The 18,316-nt window shown below is 43.7% G+C and overlaps 1 protein-coding gene and 1 pseudogene across 1 annotated transcript in view; one reads left to right on the top strand and one right to left on the bottom strand.

Moving 5' to 3' along the window:
• LOC122173448 (deleted in malignant brain tumors 1 protein-like) overlaps positions 1-18,316 on the bottom strand; it is a 492,944-nt gene that overhangs the window by 207,500 nt on the left and 267,128 nt on the right. The gene's annotated exons all lie outside the window — the stretch shown is intronic.
• LOC135977470 (olfactomedin-4-like) lies at positions 6,964-16,115 on the top strand (annotated as a pseudogene).

Below are 18,316 nucleotides of genomic sequence, written 5' to 3'. Positions count from 1 at the left end.
CAAATGCCCACTTTTGCCAAAAAAAGTCAGGGCAGCCAGGACAAGGCTTAAAAAAGGGACTGTCCTGGCCAAAATGGGACATATGGCCACCCTAGGCTGGAGAGAACCCAGTGTACTTACAGTGGCTGCTGCAATGTGGGAACTACAATGTAAATTATTCATTGGTCATATGCATGTTGTGGTTTGTATTCATTCCTATAACAACAAGGTGGCTCAATGGGGGCAGGAAGCAAACGTGAATCATCCCCATTATAAAACAGCACTAACACTGTACTCAACTGTCTAGTGTATGTGTGCACTGCAGGGCATTGTTAGATGGAATAAGAAGTGCTTAGTTGTAGGCTCTATACTGCTAACAGCTAGTGGAGAATCTCCTTTAGCTCCAGTCATTGAGGCCTGGGGTTTTGGGGTAGGAGAAGCCGAGTCCTATGTGCACAGTCACAGTGCAGCCCTGAGGGACCATGCAGTGCAGCAGAGTGACAACAGGGAAGTCCTTGGGTGCCACAGATTTGTTCCAATATTTATAATCGGTAATCCTGTTTTAAACCCTCCTCTCCCCCATTTCCCAGTTGGCTGGTTCTTATCATTCAGGGAGCTTGGGCAATGGTGGGAAGCGACCTGTCTGAAAGGAGAAGGTCAAACTTTGCAGCAAGGGTGCTGTGCAGGACAGATTCACTGTCTGCAGAGAGACTGAAACCAGAGATCTTTTGGGGCACAAGTATATTGTATCTCAGGATTGTGTAGAACAAAGGGAAAAGAATCCTGACAATAAAACCCCAGGCACTCCCATCCTGCATTTAACACTGTGGCAGTTCTCAAACACCTTTCGGACAGACCTGCCTCTACCCTCTATTTTCCACTTCATTAATTCAGATTCAGATTCACTTATCACTCAAATCCTCCAGGCAGATGCTTGTATCTGCCATGGAGACACAATCCATTGCTATTAATGCACCGGAGAAACCTCACTGCCTGGGAAAGAAAAAAACCATAGAACTCAAGTGGATGCAATTGTCACAGATTTCAACTGGAAATGTATCTACTTTTCTGATCAGGATGATTGAAAAGTATGTTGCCATCATGGAGACAACTTACAGTGGAGTCAAACGTCTTGCTCTGGACAGACAGCAGTGGGAAAAATAGTTTACTTCATATGCCCCTTGGAGATTCTAAAGCTCAAGCTACGAGATGCTAAAGCTGAAAAACAAAGCTACGTCTCTGAGTGCAGAATTGGACTGAAGAGTCTTAGGACAAAGAGTTCCTTCAGAACAGTGAGGGAAACACAGGGACACGATACATGAAGGAATGAAGGTGTGAATAAAGAATGAAACAAAAAACCTAAAAGAATGAAACAAAACAAAAGAAACAAAGAAAGAATGAATGGAAAAACAAAAAAGAGGCAGATACAAGAATCGTTCATTACTGGGTGGAGCTGCCCACACTGAGGGACAGTGGGCTGGGATTCTCTGAACTGCACATAGACACAGCCTTTGTTATTCACATACAGGGAACATTAGGCAGGGCAGTTGGCTGGAGCAGCAGGCAGTTCTTGCTGTCCACTTGCAAGCTCCTTTTGAAGGATTTGCTGGAGTGGATTATGATGGCATTTTAGTTGTCCTTGGTCCTCAGTGTGGATGTGAAATTAGAGGTAGTGCAGTATAACATGCATACACAGGGTTTAATCAGAGTCCTATTTGTCTAAATGTACCACTCATGTATCTGAAACTAGAAATATGAAATATAACTCTGAGGGCATATTGTAATTATGCAAAGTGTGGGCCATTAACGGTGGTTTGGAATCTTGATGACTACCATTCACAGCCGGCTTTAGGAAGTGAGGGGCCCGATTCGAACAGTTTTGACGGGGCCCCGGCAAGGATGACTGAAAAAAGAAAAAAACACGTAAAAAAAACATCTGGGGCATGTACTCACCGGGCGGCACTCGTAGTCTTCGGCGATTTGTCCTTCACTCGCTCCGGGTCTTTGGTGGCACTGAAGGACCTGCTGCCGAAGTGCTGCCGAAGACCCAGAGCGAGTGAAGGACCTGCTGCTGAAGTGTTGCCGAAGACCCGGAGCGCTGCAGGGTGAGTAAAAATTAAAAAGGAGCCTCTAGCCAGGGAAGGGATTCTCGGCCACTTGCCCCCACCCCGGCAGCCCTGCCACTGGGCGCGGGGCCCTCTTAGGCGCGGGGCCCAATTTGGGGGAATTGGTGGAATTGGCCTAAAGCCGGCCCTGCTCCCATTAACCAGGACAATCGTCTGCAGATGGCTCTCTTTTACTTGTAAGTCTCCCTGTATACCTGTGTGCTGACAAGTGGGTAATGTTTTCCCTTTAAAAAGGTGATCAAAGTTTATGTGAACCACTCCAGGTATTTAATAATTTCAGAAAGCCTGATTCTAGTATCACTTATACTGTATAAATCTGATATTACTCTAAACGAGTCAATGGTTTTATAATGGGGGAAATAAAACATAACAAAACAAAACAAAAAGAACAAAAGAAAAAAAGAAAAACCAGGCCCATAGGCTTTATCCTTCATGTGTAATGGATTACATTTTTCTGTCATGAGTTTGTTCTTTTTTCTGTTTTCACAAAACATGCAGTACACATCAACTTCACTATGGGAAAAATGTTCCTAATCTTCAATCTATTGGGGAAATGCCAGAAAAAAACACAGAAATCACCTCCCAGAAGCTACACGATTTAGACATTTATGCTCCAATACGTCTGTTGGTCTATAAGGTGCCACAGGACTCTTTGTCGCTTTTTACAGATCCAGACTAACACGCCTACCCCTCTGATACTTGACACCATTTAGACAATTTCTGATGTAAATTTCTTAATGAAATGATGGAGTTCTATCTTTCTAGGCTTTTATACCATATTATCAATGCAGCTACCTGACCAACTGAATGATCCCTTAAAATTGTAGGATAGTAAAAGAGGAAATTAATTCACAAAAGAAGACCAGGCATTTTAACTGCTTTTATTAGACCATAGTGATGCATTTGAAAAGAGCCTTGCAATCAAGTCAATGTCATTTCTCCCAAATCTGGGGTGGCAGTCTCCCCTTTGCTCTGTTCTCACTTAACAGGGACAGGAGCAGGGGCAATCCTTCTCTTGATGGCTCTCCTGCCATTCCTCTTCTTGGAAGGTAAAACCAGAGGCTGATTTAAGTGCAGGACTCCGCCCTGAGAGATGGTGACCCCTCCCAGCAGTTTCTTGAGCTCTGAGTCGCTGTGAATGGCCAGCTGCAAGTGGCGTGGGGAAATCCGACGCTTCTTGCTGCGTGCAGCGACTTCCCCAGCAATATCCACAATCTCATGAGTCACTTATTGAAGCACCGCGGCAATATATACTGGGGCTCCAGCTCCAATACGGTTTGCAAATTGTCCTTTGCGGAGCAATCTGTCTATGCGACTGACAGAGAACTGCAGCCCAGCCCGGGAAGAACGGGTGATTTTGGCCTTAGGGTCTTTTGCGGTTGAGGTCTCACCAGAGTGCTCAGACTCAGACTCCGACTCAGTCTCAGACATGTTGCAGACTTCTAGTGTTCCAGCAACACTTGGCTTGACTTTCTTGGCTTTCTTTTGTTTTCTCTGCTTGGTTTACCTGAGTCTTTCCTCAGGAATTGGCCTGCCTAGCTTTTTTCTTGACTTGCTTGGCTTCAGTGGATGTTTCCTTGCTTGGCTCCACTTGCCTGTGTCTTTCTTTCCTTGGCTTGCGTGACTCTCTTTCCTTCTGCTCCTGGCTCTGTTCACTTGGTTTTCTTGCTCTTAGTTTGCCTTCTTTGATTTCTTCCTGGTCTGGCCTGATTCTGACTGGCCTGACAAAGTGTGGCTGTGGCTTGGCTAAGCCACCTCTTGAAATCACCACAGTAGTATGCTTACCCTGACTGAGCCTGCAGCCTTTTATAACCTCAGTGCAGCCAGAGAAAACATCCTTTCTGATTGGTTGTCTGAGAACCAATGGGCAGCTACTTCATTTGTTACCCAAGCCAGAGGGGAATATGTCATCCTTTGATGACATCATTCCCATTCATTCACCGTTTGTGTTGGATTTTTAGTCAGTGATATCTGCTATTAGCAAAACTCATCCTGTAACGGCATGAAATAGGCTTTGGTTACATTTTGAAAATTAGATGCCTTAAATTAGGCACCTAAATAACTCCTAAGTGGCCTGATTTGAAGAGGAGCTGAGCACCCACAGCTCCTGTTGATTTCACTAGGAGTTTGGAGTGCTCAGCACCTATGGCAATCAGGTCACTTTTAGTTAGTTGCTTAAAAGTGGGTTTAGGGGCGGAAATTCAGGCATCCTAAAGTTTGAAAATATTGGCCAGTTTCTCTGGAGCCCTTAACTTGGTGATGCTTCCCGTCTCTTAGAGAACCCTCATGGCACCCAAGCCCATGGTAAGGGTTCTTTGCCATTCCAGAAACCCAAGTGTTCACCATTTGTCACTCTCAGCTTTGATTAGCCGCTTCTCTTGTTCGTGAGCTATTTTCTGAGACCGGTTTAAAAACAGCATCTGCAGAGAACCCCTCACATCAGGCCAAATCCATTGGGTGATGTTGCACTCTATATGATTTTATGAAAATCTGCTAATGAGTTAAATATAATGTAACTGGAATATGCTTCATGCAAAAGGTCTCTTGTAAGGTATCATTACAAAGTTTCTAATCTACTGAGTGTGGTCATCCTATTTGTCTAAATGTACCACTCATGTATCTGAAACTAGAAATATGAAATAGAACTCTGAGGGCCTATTGTAATTATGCAAAGTGTGGGCCATTAATGGTGGTTTGGAATCTTGATGACTCCCATTAACCAGGACAGTCGTCTGCAGATGGCTCTCTTTTACTTGTAAGTCTCCCTGTATACCTGTGTGCTGGCAAGTGGGTAATGTTTTCCCTTTAAAAAGGTGATCAAAGTTTATGTGAACCCCTCCAGGTATTTAATAATTTCAGAAAGCCTGATTCTAGTATCACTTATACTGTATAAATCGGATATTACTCTAAACGAGTCAATGGTTTTATAATGGGGGAACTAAAAAATAACAAAACAAAACAAAAAGAACAAAAGAAAAAGAAAAACCAGGCCCATAGGCTTTATCCTTCATGTGTAATGGATTACATTTTTCTGTCATGAGTTTGTTCTTTTTTCTGTTTTCACAAAACATGCAATACACATCAACTTCACTTTGGAAAAATGTTCCTAATCTTCAATCTATTGGGGAAATGCATGAAAAAAACACAGAAATCACCTCCCGGAAGCTACACGATTTAGACATTTATGCTCCAATACGTCTGTTGGTCTATAAGGTGCCACAGGACTCTTTGTCGCTTTTTACAGATCCAGACTAACACGCCTACCCCTCCGATACTTGACACCATTTAGACAATTTCTGATGTAAATTTCTTAATGAAATGATGGAGTTCTATCTTTCTAGGCTTTTATACCATATTATCAATGCAGCTACCTGACCAACTGAATGATCCCTTAAAATTGTAGGATAGTAAAAGAGGAAATTAATTCACAAAAGAAGACCAGGCATTTTAACTGCTTTTATTAGACCATACTGATGCATTTGAAAAGAGCCTTGCAATCAAGTCCATGTCATTTCTCCCAAATCTGGGGTGGCAGTCTCCCCTTTGCTCTGTTCTCACTTAACAGGGACAGGAGCAGGGGCAATCCTACTCTTGATGGCTCTCCTGCCATTCCTCTTCTTGGAAGGTAAAACCAGAGGCTGATTTAAGTGCAGGACTCCGCCCTGAGAGATGGTGACCCCTCCCAGCAGTTTCTTGAGCTCTGAGTCGCTGTGAATGGCCAGCTGCAAGTGGCGTGGGGAAATCCGACGCTTCTTGCTGCGTGCAGCGACTTCCCCAGCAATATCCACAATCTCATGAGTCACTTATTGAAGCACCGCGGCCATATATACTGGGGCTCCAGCTCCAATACGGTCTGCAAATTTGTCCTTTGCGGAGCAATCTATGCGACTGACAGAGAACTGCAGCCCAGCCCGGGAAGAACGGGTGATTTTGGCCTTAGGGTCTTTTGCGGTTGAGGTCTCACCAGAGTGCTCAGACTCAGACTCAGAGTCCGACTCAGTCTCAGACATGTTGCAGACTTCTAGTGTTCCAGCAACACTTGGCTTGACTGTCTTGGCTTTCTTTTGTTTTCTCTGCTTGGTTTACCTGAGTCTTTCCTCAGGAATTGGCCTGCCTAGCTTTTTTCTTGACTTGCTTGGCTTCAGTGGATGTTTCCTTGCTTGGCTCCACTTGCCTGTGTCTTTCTTTGCTTGGCTTGCCTGACTCTCTTTCCTTCTGTTCCTGGCTCTGTTCACTTGGTTTTCTCGCTCTTAGTTTGCCTTCTTTGATTTCTTCCTGCTCTGGCCTGATTCTGACTGGCCTGACCAAGTGTGGCTTGGCTAAGCCACCTCTTGAAATCACCACAGTGGTATGCTGACCCTGACTGAGCCTGCAGCCTTTTATAACCTCAGTGCAGACAGAGAAAACATCCTTTCTGATTGGTTGTCTGAGAACCAATGGGCAGCTACTTCATTTGTTACCCAAGCCAGAGGGGATATGTCATCCTTTGATGACATCATTCCCATTCATTCACCGTTTGTGTTGGATTTTTAGTCAGTGATATCTGCTATTAGCAAAACTCATCCTGTAACGGCATGAAATAGGCTTTGGTTACATTTTGAAAATTAGATGCCTTAAATTAGGCACCTAAATAACTCCTAAGTGGCCTGCTTTCAAGAGGAGCTGAGCACCCACAGCTCCTGTTGATTTCACTAGGAGTTTTGAGTGCTCAGCACCTATGGAAATCAGGTCACTTTTAGTTAGTTGCTTAAAAGTGGGTTTAGGAGCGGAAATTCAGGCATCCTAAAGTTTGAAAATATTGGCCAGTTTCTCTGGAGCCCTTAACTTGGTGATGCTTCCCGTCTCTTAGAGAACCCTCATGGCATCCAAGCCCATGGTAAAGGTTCTTTGCCATTCCAGAAACCCAAGTGTTCACCATTTGTCACTCTCAGCTTTGATTAGCCACTTCTCTTGTTCGTGAGCTATTTTCTGAGACCGGTTTAAAAACAGCATCTGCAGAGAACCCCTCACATCAGGCCAAATCCATTGTGTGATTTTGCACTCTATATGATTTTATATAGAAACCACGAAAGCTTATGCTCTAATAAATTTGTTAGTCTCCAAGGTGCCACAAGTACTCCTGTTCTTTTTCCAGTCTAAAATGTTTGAAATAAAGTTGACTGTAATTTAAAGTCATGCTGAATTTTTATTTCTCTAGATCAAGAATCTGACTCTCGTGGTAAATGATCTGGAATCATCGGACAAAAACAATATCCTTGCAATCGATTGAGAAATTGTGGCTCTCCAGAATCGATTGAAGGAATGTAAAAAACATAGAACTCAAACCACAACACCCTCCTGTTTCCCACCAGGTAAGCATTCGTGTATAAATCACATGAGAAGGGATGGGAGAAGTAGGAACAAGACTGGGTTAAATGAAATGACAATAAATCCCATGTCTTGGAAAATTTGCCAGATGTACTAACTTTCAGCGACAGCCTGATATGAAAGATGAGGGCAGGAAACAAACATTTTCACATACTCTTACTGTTTTTCAAGTGGAAAAAGTTGGAAAATAGTAAAAAAGTATGAAAAGTAATGTTTTGCCCTTCATCCAAACTCTGAGTAGTACCTCAGTACCAGCAATACTATTTGAAACAAATCACAGATTTATAGAAGAAATTAATATCGATTTAATTTTGAAGTAAGATTACTGTGAGTTAAGTTCAGTAATAGATTCAATATGTCGACAGTTAAGAACAAACCATAATGCCAGAGGCAGCGATACACAAAATGGCTCTAACCTCTGCTCTGGCCAACCAAGTCCAACAAATGGCTGGTGCTGACCAAGAAGGGGCATGACTCAGGTGGCCGAGGGGGTGGAAAGCAGCAATTCAACACAGTCCTTCAGCCGCTTCCATCAGCAGGGCTCCACAGAAGCCCCAGAAAGAAATGAAATCTGCTTCCCACTCCCAGCAGTGAGGGCAGTAAGTGAATTCCAGATCCCCACATGCTTTGGCACCAGGGGTCAGGCTGGGGGAGAGAGGTGTGGGAAAAGAGATACAAGAGAAGAAACAAGACAGTGGAGCTTAGGAAAGGTGGATAGACAAAAGCAAGAGAGAGATGGTGAGTTTCACTTCAAAACCATATTTCATAGACTGCCACAAACTTTACAATTACAGTTAAATACACATTAGCATTGGATTCTGCAGACGTTACCAATAGTTAGACTGAAAGGCCACAAAGATATTGTCCTGCCTCTAGGCCAGTGCATCCCTCTATCTGGATACTGATAAATCATCACTGCCAGGAATAAATTTGATCCCTCTATTTCTGAAGAAAAAATGTTTTGCATTTGCAAGCAGCAGTTTTCTCCAAGTGGCACGTGTGTTCCAATAATTTCCCAGGGAGAGCATCTTCAGACAAGCCATAAGGATTCTCCCCACTCTTCACATTGTTTTGTATTTTGTGGACTGATCAGAAGATGTTTCTGGCATTGGGCACCTGCTCATGCTGCCACGGAGGCCCAGATGAGTTTCCTGATTCTGCTCCACTGATGTTCTTCAACCCTCCATAAGAGGGACCAGCTTTAGGTGTGAGAGGATAGTTCTGTCTTTGTTTATTTATCTCTGTTCTCAAGGCTAATAAGGGGGTGTTGATGTTATTTGTGCTGTGGCCACTTCCCTATTAGGAATAGACTAAGCCCAGCAACTCTTTTCACGTAGGCTTGCAAACAGCCATCAAATGGTCGTCACTGAACAGATAAAATAGAACTGATTGTGTCAAAGACACCCCATCTGCTACAGCATGTGCAACCTCTGCACTGATTTGATATCATCAATTAACAGAAACATGAAACTCAGGTCTTCACAGGTGTGGAAGCAGAGAAAAGAACTGACAGAAGGGAACTGTAATGCATGACGTTTGTTAGCAAGAGTCAGGCTAACTGTAACCCTGATAACGCGAGATTTGTAGAAGCGAGGATTGTGTGAGGCGGGTGAGAAAGAGCTGTGTAAGAAGTTATGATGACCTCAGCATAGATAAAGTGTAGAAGACCTTGGGTAGATAAGGTATAGAAAATAATTGTATGTTGGCAAGAGTCAAAACAACTGAGGAAATGAGATATCAAGATGGCCTATGTATAAACAAAAATGCAACTGTTGCTCATTATTGTCTGTAACAAAAGGTATAAATGCTTGCTGTAATTGTTTACCTGTTGAGAGACCTGCTTAGCTCTCTCCCTCTGCGCAATTGTGAGAGTTAATAAAGCATCTGACTTGCTATACCTAAACAAATAGTGAGAACTCTGTTTTTCTCCGACAATTTGGGGGCTCGTCCGGGATGGCAACGCCCGCAGAGGCACCGGCAGCTGCTACGGATCGTTCCCCTTTGAACCCCATGGCGCCACAATAGAGGTAGGAGACCTTTTGAAATCTCTATTGGGGTGTCGGAGGAGGACTGTCCGTGGGGCCGTCTGTCCCTGTTGGGCTCACGCCATCCGAACTTATTGACTGTGCAGCAAGGTCAGATGCTGAGCGGCGTAATAGGGGAATTGTTTGCCGCCCCCTGTAAGCATATGCTAGGTGCATAGGGTTTGCACCTGTGTTGAGGGGTTGTTACCGCCTCAAGAGGGGTTTTTTACCGCCTCAAGTGATGCATCGAGGTACTTGGGAATAGTACCTGGAGGTACTCAGGAGTAGTACCTGGTATAAGGCCTTGGTGTGTGTGTGGTCTGTGTGTGTGTGTGTACACAGTGTGAATTGAGTGTTACCAGAAGACGCCCAGAGTACTCTGCGAAGTCTTTTGGCTCGTGACCAGAACTACTCTAACGCAAGCCCGGTAACTAGAGGATCTTTTAGGAGATCCGACCCATGTAGGTTGACTCGGCCTGGCATCGTCCGGCGAGGAGGCTACCTGGGTCTAGGAGTGTGTGCACCCATCTTCCCTCCCCTTTTCCTCTCCGTGTGAGCCACTGACAGTCTGACCATCTCACTGGATGCAACAGAGTAAGCGGCGCTTTCTCTCTGAGATTAGCCGACGCTCTTTGCTGAAGGGAGGTGTAGGGGGTCATGGCTATCCTCGTTAGTCACTCCTGTGTGAATACCCTGTAGGGAGAGTCCTTAGTTTATGAACCGCTAGCGCGGACAGGGCATCCTTCCCCTTTGAGTGTGTGATTGGAAAAATGGGTGGGGGACAGTCTAAGGATTCCCTCTCACCCACTAAGGGTACCCCAGGTTATTTCATGTACGTACATTATGGTACTAAAACCTGCAGGTATTTAGAGAATTGAAATCATTACACGCGTGAAAATTCATCTAAACAATGCCCACTAGAAGGTACCTTCAATCTAGATAAGATCATACATCTCAGAGGAGCTTTTAATCACCAAAAAGCCTCTGACACACAATAGGAGCAATTTGTCTATTGAGGAAAGGAACGGGTTAATTTGAAATTCAGCTTGGTCCAGAGATAAAGAGAAAGTTAATCTGCGTTCAAGGTCAAGAATCAATGCAGACCAGGCTAAGTACAAAGAAAACTGCTTTCAGCCCCAGCTGACTGTGAAAAAATATAGACATAGTCAAACCAAAGGCAATACAAGTTACAGTGCTGAGATTACATTTGCAAAGCTTAACTGTCCAGTGAGATCCAACAGTCTGCCTTTGCGACCCTGGAGCCGGCGTGGTTTGGGGAAGCTGAAGAAGCCACAGGCAGCCGGCCTGGATTGGAATCGCTGAAAAGACACCCCAGGAGACCTCAGGGTGTAAAAGAACTGCCCTCCCAAGAGAGGAAGCAAGTTGGAGATTGCACAGCACCTTCTCTGAACGTTATACACAGACGTGGCCAGTCTGGACGTACGTGTGTGAGTATGAAAGTGTGCCTACTCTCAGCCGCAGTAAGTCTGAGAACCGGAGAGGGATTTAGCATTCCTCTTTCCACCCCGGCTGACCGGGAAGGGTGTCAGGTGGATCTACCCCAGTCGTAGCAGGACTGGGCAATAGAGAAGTTGGAGAAAAGGGAAGAGTTGTTTACTTGATAACTAGAATTGAGCAATTAAGAGCATAGATCATGAACCAGGCAGCAACTCAAACCTACGCCCAGGGCAAGTTGCAAGCCTTGAGACCGGACTTCCAGGCAGAAAAGGAAGCACTGGCTAAGCAAGTACCGGTCCTTCAGGGACTTGTCAGAATTTAACCATTTGTGTTTGCATATGCTGTAAGAGCAGTGTGATTGCCACAAGAGAAAATTGAATAGTTAAATGCCAATGGGTCATGCGTTTTGCCCAAGTGGCAAGCCTCACGAGGGAGGACTCGGGTAGCCTTGTGAGTAAGAATGTTTAAGAGAAGAGACCAGGAAGGGTGGGGGCTAGTTGAGAAGCCCACCCTCCTATCTAAATTGGTAGTGAAAAAGCTGGTGCCCATGGAAGGGACGGTTCAGCGAGAAAAGCAGGATCGGGCCCAAGCGGGCAGGCAATAGATAGAGAGATTGGAGAACAGGTTGGAAACTTTGAGGGCATAGTGGAAGGAAAGGAGTAAGTAATTATAAGCATGGGGATTTCAAATCCCCAGGATAATAATTGAAATGGTAAAATGTGTGTAAGACAGAGTCTTTGTACCAAGGTGCAAGGCTCTCCTTTCTTCTGCTGAATAAAGCAACTCTTCCTTATCCCTGTCTGGCTGTTATTGGCTCTCAGCTAGGTGGACCCGATATTTTGGTGACAGTTACTGGCGACTCCGGTTAATGAATTTCTGAACCGTCCCTTCCATGGGCACCAGCTTTTTCACTACCAATTTAGATAGGAGGGTGGGCTTCTCAACTAGCCCCCACCCTTCCTGGTCTCTTCTCTTAAACATTCTTACTCACAAGGCTACCCGAGTCCTCCCTCGTGAGCCACCACATTGCAAGACATATATTTTAATCTCATTACCATTGCAGGCAATCATATTATTTACTGGCCTGCAGATAGAATTTTGCAAGTAGTCCTTAGGTTCCAGATACCCTTTAATTGGACTAGTTTACTATCTGATAGATTTCAAAATTTGCTTTCATTGTTACCTGAGATTCAGAAAATCTCTGAGGTACAAGGGCAAATTCACATGCTTCAAAATGTATATCAAGTAGAAAAGTATGCCTTTCACACTGCTTATAGAGTATCTATCTTATGTACTAAATATGATGTATTGTGCTTTATGACAAAGGCTGTACAACAACCCCATTATAGTATTGCTATGGGAATGTTATTGCTTGTATTGTTATTAGTTAGCTTAGGATTATGTTGTTGTTGTAAAAGACGTAATAATAGTAATACCTTTCATGTTCATGCTAATCATGCATTGTCATTGCATCCAATCAAAACCCCTAAGGTTGAAGTATCTGATTTAGAATCAGAAGTCCAGGACTTGATGCAAATAGAGATTTGAGAATGTTTGTTGTACTAGAAGTACAAAAGGGGGGGTTGTGGAAGCAGAGAAAAGAACTGACAGAAGGGAACTGTAATGCATGACGTTTGTTAGCAAGAGTCAGGCTAACTGTAACCCTGATAACGCGAGATTTGTAGAAGCGAGGATTGTGTGAGGCGGGTGAGAAAGAGCTGTGTAAGAAGTTATGATGACCTCAGCATAGATAAAGTGTAGAAGACCTTGGGTAGATAAGGTATAGAAAATAATTGTATGTTGGCAAGAGTCAAAACAACTGAGGAAATGAGATATCAAGATGGCCTATGTATAAACAAAAATGCAACTGTTGCTCATTATTGTCTGTAACAAAAGGTATAAATGCTTGCTGTAATTGTTTACCTGTTGAGAGACCTGCTTAGCTCTCTCCCTCTGCGCAATTGTGAGAGTTAATAAAGCATCTGACTTGCTATACCTAAACAAATAGTGAGAACTCTGTTTTTCTCCGACACAGGTAAACTTTACTTCACCTCTAAGAGGGAGCATTGTCTAGTGGTTAAAGCACCTGACTTTGAGTTAGGAAATGTGGGTTCTAGTCTTGGCACTGCCATTCACTTGCTGTGTGACTGTGCAGGTCGCTTAGCATCTGTCTCTCAGATGACCATGCTTTTAAAGGGGGAAAAACTGGCACACATTCATGGTGACACCTTTCAGGGCTGCAAAGAGTCAGACAAAAGGATACTTTTATTTTTAAGTGTGCTGGTGTCACCACTGCCAGCTTCTGACCCAGGGAGACCTGCATATTTTGGAGTGGAGGACTTTTTCCAATACTTTAGTGTTCTGCATTCATTGTGAAACATTGAACAAGTGTCATCAACAGTCGCTTTGAGCAAAGGAACAGCTTTGATAGCGTTTACTTTCATTCAAGTTCTCTTCATTCCAGACATTGTTCATTACCCTGAAAGCTCATTCCACTGGGCTGTTTGTTCTCAGTAAACAGTGCAAATTCTACTCAGCATAGCAATACATCTTGAACAAGCATTGTGTAGCTATAAAAAAACAAATATTTTGGCTGATGGAATGAAAAAAAAACAGGATATTTCAATTATCCTGAAGCTCTTGGGACATCATAAGAAAAACCAAGACTATCCTGCTTGAAATAGGTTGTATGGTCACTTTATAGTTACCTTGCATGTAAACTGGGGATATTTACCTCCACCTTAGAGAGCTGTTGTAAGGCTGTGCTCATTAATATCTGAATTGCTTTGAGAGCCTCAGATGGAAGCTCTCGGAAGTATTGTTTTCAAGTGGTGATTTTGACAGTAACATGCTAATCTGAAATGAGCCTCTAGAACTAGTGCTGCTAATTCTCCCTCCACCTTCCAAAACTCACTGCGGTTCAGTGAGACAAGATGTTCCTTCTTGCTTCCCATATTTCCAGAACTGTGCTCCACTGCAGGAGCCAATGACCTAAAATGTTTCTGAAATGGTATTTTCTATGTGATTTCCCAGCCCAGCGGGGTGCAAAGCATAGACTAGGTGGAAACAGAAAACTGGTCACTTGTCTGAAACAGAAGCGAATCACTTATTTACTGCAAGTGAGTACTGACTAAAAACTGAGATCTCTAAAATGTGTTGCTGGATTGTTGGCTGTTTTTTCAGTATGACCCCAGTTCTAGTGGGATGACCCCTGTAGTTCAGTCAGACTGGAACAGCTACAGAACTGAAATCCATGTGCTGTTTACATGGTGCAAGGAAAATCTTTGTCAAAGATATGTATGTAGTTCTGTTCTTGCAACAAAGCTGATACATATAAAGTACACACACTAAATCCTCTCTCCTAATCATGCCCTTTGAAAAGCCTGCATTTTCTCTTTGCTTACATGCAGCTGTGGTCATGGTGGGCTTGTGAATATCAGCCAGCCCTATGTTGTATAGCTGAACTGGAGAGGATTTTCCTTCAAAGATGGTTCCTGGGGTAGGGATTCCTCTCTTCGGACCCCGCAGAAGGACCTATACTGGGTGGCACCTTTGAACACAGATGGGAGACTCTTAGAATCTTACAGACTTCATAATTCCTTTGATGATTTGCTGCTATTAAAAAATGCTCGAGAGTTAAAAATTCAATATGGGGAAAGCAGTGGCACCGCAGTTTACAATAACTTCATGTATTGCAATGTATATAATTCAAGAGATATGGGCAAGCTCGACTTAAACACAAACACATTGGCTGTGAGGAAAACTCTGCCGAACGCTGCTTATGGTAACCGTTTCTCTTATGGTGGTGTTGGGTGGCAAGATATGGACTTTGTAGTGGATGAAAGTGGATTGTGGGTAATTTATTCACCCAAGGACAACACAGGTAACATTATAATTAGCAAACTCAATGAGACCACACGTGATGTGCTCCATGCTTGGAATACAAGGCAGTACAAGCCATCCATTTCCAACACTTTCATCATCTGTGGTGTTCTATATGCCACAAGACCTGTCAACACTAGGAAAGAGGAAATATTTTGCACATGCGAACAGGAAGGTAAAATTAGCATAATTATGGATAAAATGTTAGAAACAATTCAAAGTATCAACTATAACCCCTCAGACCGAGTCCTGTATGTTTACAATGATGGCTACCTTGTTAAATACGATCTTATTTTTCAACCTGTGTTACACTGATATGAATAAACACAACAACTAGAGATCACAGAAAGTCTGATTTTTATATCCCTTTGGACAATGTTAATGTTAAATTAGGGCCTAATCCTACCAAAAGTAGATCCTGGTCATAAGGTTTATTTCCATGAGCTGTCCCATTGAAGGATAATAAGCTCTATGCCTGGTAACAATTGGGTGCAAGGTTAGGTTCACAGCTTTTTAACTGGTGTTTAGCTACAATGGCAACAGGAGTACTAGAAATGCCTCTGCTATAAAAAATAGATTAAATAGATGACTTAGTGATGCACAGAACATGCATCGTGATAGGGAGATTGCTCACACACTGATGTGCAGTTGGAGGAATGTCTATTTGGATAACACATGGAAACTGCACTGCTGTTTTGTCGTCACTGCTCAAAGTATGCAAGGCCATAAATGTCATATTAAATATTGGCCTCAAATAATTACTAAAAGATTAAAATTAGAGGAGAATTAGAATTTGATCTTTAAAGAGCAGCCATTGGTTAAGCTGAAGCTGTGGAAACGGTTGCCTTGTCTCCTTCTTGCAACCCATTAATGTATTTTAGCTGGCAGGGCTCCAATGCATTACTTTCCTAAAGTTGCACTTCATGAAAAAACCTTATTAACCATTTTTGGATGGTTGCATTTTCTTAGCACTGTGTCCTGGAGGCCTGATCCAAAGCCCAATGAAAGCAGTCCCTTGGTATATGGCACATGCTGCAATAGAACATAAGCTATGCCATCCTACATGCTCCACTTAGTCCTCTGAGTCCATTTAGTCTGCAATTACTCTGAGCTCCATTAGCATCTTTCAAAAACACTCTCAAAACAAGGAGCCAAATTAATAACCAGTATAATTCCATTGGCATCAATTACCTTACATCAGGGGTGAATCTGGCACATATCTATCAGTTACAGAATACTGAAGTTGGGACAAAATCATATGCTCTTTATTTTTAAAATGCCACATAAAAAAAATCTTATCAATATCTTTACTGTAATCATGTCAAATAATGAGATGAACAGTTATGAAAATGCAGTAAATATTTGCTGGTTTTCTGTTATTAATTCTATCTTTATCTTTGTCTTCTTATAATCTGGATCATTAGATGTGAATGATTAATTTTTGTTTAATAAAGTGTTATAAAAATCCAAAACCTATTGTTATTAGTCATTGCGCAATAGCTGGGAAACATTTGGGATGCAGCAAGAAGCCAGCTTCACCAAATAATATTGGAAACAGAATTCGTATTCCTTTGGGCTTAGTGTGTTTACGTGCTCCTGGAACAACACAAAGGTGTGAGTCAATATGTCAGTAATTAGAGGAGGGACTTTATTTCCACCCATTGAAATATGTTCACCAGTTAGATTAACATTCTCCACCAAGTTGGGATGTTACTTGAGAGGTCTGAGGCTGATGACACATTTTTAAGTCAGATGCTGCCACTTACCAAGTAAAGTAACTCCTCACTTAAAGTCGTCCTGGTTAACATTGTTATGTTGCTGATCAATTAGGGAACATGCCCGTTTAATGCTCCCTTCTAACGTCATTTGGCAGCCGCCTGCTTTCTACTGCAGGGGTCGGCAACCTACGGCACGCGTACCAAACGTGGCATGCAAGCCGATTTTGATTGGCAAACTCCTGCCTGCCATGGTCCCGGCCCACAACCCCACTCAGCCACCCCGCCCACCACTCTCCCCTGCGGGGGCAGGAGGCAGAAGCTTGTTCCTGCAGCAGCCAAGCTTCCCTCCTCTGCTGCTTTTTCCCCCAGCATGGTGCTTTCCAGCCCCACCCCCTCCCTCTTCCTGCTGCCGATCAGCTGATGGCCCATGAGGGGGAGGAGCGGCAGCGTGCTCCCTGCTCCGGAGTGGAAGCAGAGAAGAGGCTCTGCCATGAGCCGCAGAGGGCTGGGACCCCCCAGCCCACTGCCCTGCACCCCCCACACACCCAGCCTTCTGTCCTGACCCCCCACACACCCAGCCTTCTGCCTTGCACCCACACACATCCCCAACCCTCTACCCTGACCCCTGAACTCCCCCCCACACCCAGCCTTCTGCCCTGCACCTGCACACCCCACAGCTAGCTGAGCAGGCTGGCGGCGTAAGATCAGCATTTTAATTTAATTTTAAATGAAGCTTCTTAAACATTTTGAAAACCTTGTTTACTTTACATACAACAATAGTTTAGTTATATAATATAGATTTATAGAGAGAGAGACCTTCTAAAAAACTTTAAAATGTATTACCGGCACGAGAAACCTTAAATTAAAGTGAATAAATGAATACTCAGCACCCCACTTCTGAAAGGTTGCCGACCCCTGCTCTACTGCATGCAGGAAGTGCAGCCCATTGCAGCTAGCTGGTGGGGGCTTGGAACCAGGGTGGACTGGCAGCCCTCCAATCAGCTTCCTGCTCCCTTAAGTTCCCTGTGCAGTAGCTGCCTGCAGTTCAGCTGTCCTTCCCCCCACTGCCATGTGCTGCTCCTGCCCTCTGCCTTGGAGCTGCTCCTGCCCTCTGCCTTGGAGCTGCTCCCTGATATTACTGCTTGCTGTGCTGGGGGGGGGGGGGAGGGAAGAAAGAGGGGGGGCTAATGTCACGGTGTCCCCCTCCACCCTGCTCCTGCACCCTGCTTACCCCATCTTCCATAGAGCAGGGCTCAGGACGGAGGGAGCTTGCAGCAGCTGCGGTCTCAGCAAGCTGATCTAATTAATAAGGCAGTGTACTTAAGGGAAATGCGCATATCTCCTTCCTTTCCTGCTGCCTTGCAGAGTGAGAGAGTTAACCCTTGAGGGCTCAGCCAATTGCTAGTTCATCATTTAGCAGTAAGGAAAATATCCCACCTTCTGACTCCTCCACCTCAACCAAGCTTCACAATCATCATGGTTTTTTACCAGTATTAAATTGTTTGTTTAAAACTTATACTGTCTCTGTGTATTTATAAATAGATCGATAAATAATATAGTCTTTTGTCTGGTGAAAAAAACACCCTCATTTACAGTAATTCTTGTGGGGAAATTGGATTTGCTTCACATCGTTTTGCTTAAAGTCGCATTTTTTAGGAACATAACTACAACGTTAAGTAAGGAGTTACTGTATCTGCTTCTGTTCCCTGAAAGTGTGTGAAATGAATTTGAAAGCCAGCCATCACTGGCACAGTAATCTGAT

The sequence above is a fragment of the Chrysemys picta genome, unplaced genomic scaffold, assembly GCF_011386835.1.
Source record: "Chrysemys picta bellii isolate R12L10 unplaced genomic scaffold, ASM1138683v2 scaf1, whole genome shotgun sequence".
NCBI lineage: Eukaryota > Metazoa > Chordata > Testudines > Emydidae > Chrysemys > Chrysemys picta.
The sequence above is the reverse complement of the archived record's forward strand: the minus strand, read 5'-3'. Positions and strand labels throughout refer to the sequence as shown.